General features: G+C 38.8%; 1 pseudogene; it reads right to left on the reverse strand.

Moving 5' to 3' along the window:
* Window positions 1-2,164: 2,164 nt before the first annotated feature.
* On the reverse strand, window positions 2,165-2,746 carry LOC101142250 (large ribosomal subunit protein eL18-like; annotated as a pseudogene).
* Window positions 2,747-5,199: the final 2,453 nt, after the last annotated feature.

Below are 5,199 nucleotides of genomic sequence, written 5' to 3' on the forward strand. Positions count from 1 at the left end.
TAGATCAGCAAACTTCTAGAGTATTCCGTCGATTTGCTATTATGCAAGATTATGCAATTTCTGTTAAGTGGTTCCCAGAGGCTTACAAAACGGGTTAACTTAGTCCTGAATGTGGATTAATTTCTTTATGTTTCCCAGCCTCATTTAGCCTTTTTAGTGTATAACATGATTAGTTCACCTAATATTTTTATATGATTTAAATATCAAGAAAATTAACTTTCAGAAAATGCTAATGCATTTCATATGTTTTAGGAGCTACAGCAATAGAGGTTTTGATATTGACATTTGCCATTTTTTGTTCTTTTACCTACAAATCTACTTTGATATGTGTGTATATATGTATACACACATATATACACAAATATATAAACACACATACATATATAGGTATATATACATGTACATATTTGTATAATTGCTGATGACATGTAGGAAAGATTACTTCATGTTGCTAAGGAAGAGTTTATCCTGTGAATAAAGGATATTTGTTTAAGGAAATAAAAAACACTACAAATGTGGCAGGGGCGTTCAGTTGGAGTATCCTGTTAAGCAATATGGGTGCTTTATTTGGGCTGTGCTTTCTTGGTATATGGTTCTTTAAGAATATGAGAATATAGCAACATCAGCTAGTCCAGGAGCAATGCTATTAACCTGAATGGTCAGAGCAGTTGCAGACCTGGGAGCAGTTAATCAACTAATGGATATTTCTGTAGAGAGAAACTATCTAGTGAGGACATATGAGTTGTACAACACAAGTGGTCAGCATCATGAGTCCTCCACTCCAGAACTAAAATCCCTTTCTCTGTGTTACCTTGCTGCCTATCTGCATCTACCTTTTCTCCTCCTGTGCCAATTCACTACCATCCACCATCGACTTACTAAATACATTGTTTACAAAGTGACCAAATATAACTATGGAAGAGAGGATGTTTATGAAGAAGACAAACAATTTTATTTTAAAATATGTTTTACTCATATTCATGATTCATAGTGAAGACTGGTTTTTAAAACATTATAATGCATTTTTCATTACTTATATGTTATAGTTTTATTTTAATATAAGAAACCATAATAAGTATAAATAATGACTCCGAATCTCACCACCTAGATAAACTCAGGAATCATCCTTTTTCTAGGTGGCATGACCTTAGACTTCCACCAACAAGGTAAAGGATATTATAAAACATTTTCAGAAGCCCTTTCTGAAATGGGAAAAATGGTGTTTCATTGTTGTTTCAATTTGTACAATTTTTTTTGGTGGAGGGGTCAGAGTCTCACTCTGTCACCCACGCTGGAGTACAGTGGCGTGATCATGACTCACTGCAGCCTCAACCTCCCAGGGTTCAAGCGATCCTTCCAGCTCAGCCTCCCAAGTAGCCGAGAGTGCAGGCACATGCCACCATGCGGGTTAATTTTTTGTAGAGACGGGGTCTCACTTTGTTGCCCAGGCTGGTCTAGAACTCCTGGGCACAGGCCATCTTCACACCTCGGCCTCCCAAATTGCTGGGATTACAGGCGTGAGCCACCGTGCCTGGCCTTAATTTCTATCAATTTAATTGATGTTCTCTATTCTTATTCATTGGCCATGGCTAAAAATGCTTATTGTGTCTAATTTGTGCTTTTAAATATGTTTGTGGGATAGCTATATTTACATGCAACCCTCAGGATATGGGATAATTGTTTATATGTGTAACAAACTTTAACAGCTTATTCTTAACAATAATAGGTAAAATCTGAGAAAACGAATTGTATCATTCCTATGTAGTATTCATGAAAACATTTTTAGATTTCCTTACCGACATGTAGAATGAAGCAGTAGTCTGTCAATCTGTTACAAACTAGACCAGTGGTCTCCAAGTGAGGTTCGCCAGACCAGCAGGATGAGATCAGCTGGCAACCTAAAATTTGAATTCTGGGGTCCTACCCAACTACAAATCAGAATCTGGGGGTGAGACCCAGAAATCTGCGTTCTATTAAGCCCTCCAGCCAATTCTCATGTACCGTGAAGATTGACAACATTTGGAGTAAACCAACAATGAGGAACCTCATGTGAAACGCTACTTAAGAGACTTTTTCTCACCCCCCACTGTAATGTCAATGTGCACATTTTCTTTTCTTTTTTTTTGCATCCAAAATCATTTTAATAAGAGAGTAGGATCCAGGGTTAGTTTTTGTAGCCTCAGCTGGCCCGTCAGCCTCTGGCGCGCTCGAACTTCCGGCCCTTGGAGTAGACGTAGGGTTTGGTGTGGCTGTGCGGGGTTCCCGGGGCCTTGCCAAAATGCCTGTACACCTTTCGGCCTTTGAGAGGACCGGAGAGCAGGACGGTGCTGCAGCCCTTGCGGGAGTCCAAGGCCAGCTGGTCGAAAAGTGAGGATCTTGCCCCCTGCCCTGAAGACGCGGCTGCGGGCCAGGTTGGTCACACTCAGCACACACACCTTCAGTTTGGGCACCTCCTGAACCCGCACGTCATCTGTTATGGTCCCCACAATCACGACCGTTTTGTTTTCCCGGACAGGAAGCTTCATCTTCCGGATCATCTGGGAAAGGGACAGAGGTGGCCGGTTGGTACGACTCATAAACAACCTCTTCAGCACAACCTGGTTGAATGTGGAGTCGGTTCGTCTGGCCAGAAAACTGCACAGCTTGACCAACAGCCTCAGGTAGATATCCTGGCTCTTGGGCTCCTTGCGCCGAACCTTTCGGTCCTTGTTGTGGCAGATGTCAGCTCCCATGATGGCATCTCCTGCTCGGCCAGGTACGGAAAGAGAGAACGGCCAATGTGCACATTTTCTATTAAGACTTCTTCCTCTCCTCTCTCCCTTTCTTTTCCCCTCTCTCTTGCAGAAATTCCATCCATTTGTGTCTTTATTTTTTAATCTTTCCGAGATAATAGATTCACTAATGCATTGCTACATGTGGAGAATCTATTAACTTTTAAGATAAAAAGTTTATTTGCTAAATTCTCCCCATATGTTCGAACTCATAAAGTACTTGTTCTGATTGCTATGATACAAACAAAAAATCATACTACTCAATTTAGCATAATTTTAGGAATACTTTTGTGGTCCTGCATTAGCACCGATTTTTGAACATGCTTTATTAAATTCTAAAATCTTACACACTGCATGTCATTGTGGTAGTTACAGTATATATCAAGATTTTTAGGTTAAAATCTTAAAGTAAAGCATATTTGTTCCTAAACGCAGTAAGAGGAATAAGAGCACTATTAATATTACTATTATGATTAAAATTGTTTCTGTTAATATCTTCATATGCCTTATCTCATTCAATTCTCATAATAATTCTGTGAGGTAGGACCCACTGTTATTTTGCTTTGCTGAAATATTCGTAAGTCTGCTGAAATATATACTACAAAATAGGACTGAAAAGAAAAACACTCACATTTAAAATTTATTAAATTGTTAACTATTTAATTAAGTTCTACTCATCACAACGGATTCCAAATAGACATTAGATAAACCTAAAGGCTTCTAGTGAAGTAAAATATTATTAAACAATTTTCTTTTTTTTTTTTTTTTTTTTTTTTTTTGAGACGGAGTCTCGCTCTGTCGCCCAGACTGGAGTGCAGTGGCGCGATCTCGGCTCACTGCAAGCTCCGCCTCCCGGGTTCATGCCATTCTCCTGCCTCAGCCTCCCGTGTAGCTGGGACTACAGGCGCCCGCCACCACGCCCGGCTAATTTTTTGTATTTTTTAGTAGAGACGGGGTTTCACTGTGTTAGCCAGGATGGTCTCGATCTCCTGACCTCGTGATCCGCCTGCCTCGGCCTCCCAAAGTGCTGGGATTACAGGCGTGAGCCACCGCGCCCGGCCACACAATTATCATATTTCAATTTTATAAAATACGCATGTAATCTAACATTGTACTATATAACATTTTTTAATAGGATTTTTATTTTAAAAGGTTTTAACATGATTTCTTTTTGTCTATTTCAGTAATTATTTGGAAAAGTAATTTATGTCCTAAAAAATTGTAACTATGGTGTTGTGAATTTGGGCATCTTCCAGGCTAGGGAGTTTTTGGACAACTCATAAAAGTTCTCTCTTTTTACTGCATCCAGTCCAACTCATCATTTTTTAAATGTTGAGGGGATTATAAATTCATGGCTTCAAAGAATGGTATCATACTTAAAGTACAATAAATAAGAAAATGAATCCCATTCTCCCCAAAATTAATTCACTGTGGTTCTATTAAAGGTGATCAGAATTCAAGAATCACGCAAGAACTTACTGCCTACTTAAGTGTTACTTTAGGAGCTACTTTTTTTTTTTTCTTTTTTGAGATAGAGTCTTACTCTGTCACCCGGGCTGAGTGCAGTGGCGGAATCTCAGCTCACTGCAACTTCTGCCTCCTGGGTTCAAGTGATCCACTTGCCTCAGGCTCCCAAAGTACTGGAATTACAGGTGTGAACCACTGCACCTGTCCTGAACTACTCTTTTAGAAGTATAAGGAACTATATTGACTTTTGCTGTAGAGTCTCAACTATTCAAAAAGCAATGTTAAAAAAATTGAAATCACTCATTTTCTCATTTGCAAAAAAGTAACTACATGGGATCTTTAGTATAAATACACATTTAGTAAAAACAAATGAGAGATGATACTTCCCAGCCAAACTGGACTTTTTGGAATTAAAAAATTGAGATGGTTTGAATACAAATAAACTAAGACATCAAGGTTTCTATAAACTGTTACAGAATAGAGAGAAAACCTAAGACATATGATATCATCTTTTATGGGCAATTTCATCAATTTGTGTATGTAGTAGCACTCTAATGACAAAAAAGGAGATAGAACATAATGATTCCACAGAATAAATGGACATGATACTGTGATTCTAGACTGATGAGACCTGACTTTCCTTGCAGAATCAATATACACAATTTTATTCATAAGGAATATATTCCATTACATTCAGAGAAGTATTATTTATAAAATGAAATTTTTAGAAATATCATGTGAGATAAGTCATGTGTGAAGTTAAGGGGAAGTTCAATTTGTAAATTTTTGCCTACTCAAAATTTACCCCAATCGTGGCTTTGGGGCATTCCCCAGTGAGTTAACTGGTAAGAAGCAGAGGGCTGCCTACCAATATGGCTGCCAGAGGGCCACACCTCCCTCCTTGACTCTGGCAGTCAGCATGTGGGCATGCATCTAATATTTGGCTGACTGCTTACTCCAC

The sequence above is a fragment of the Gorilla gorilla genome, chromosome 18 (assembly GCF_029281585.2).
Source record: "Gorilla gorilla gorilla isolate KB3781 chromosome 18, NHGRI_mGorGor1-v2.1_pri, whole genome shotgun sequence".
NCBI lineage: Eukaryota > Metazoa > Chordata > Mammalia > Primates > Hominidae > Gorilla > Gorilla gorilla.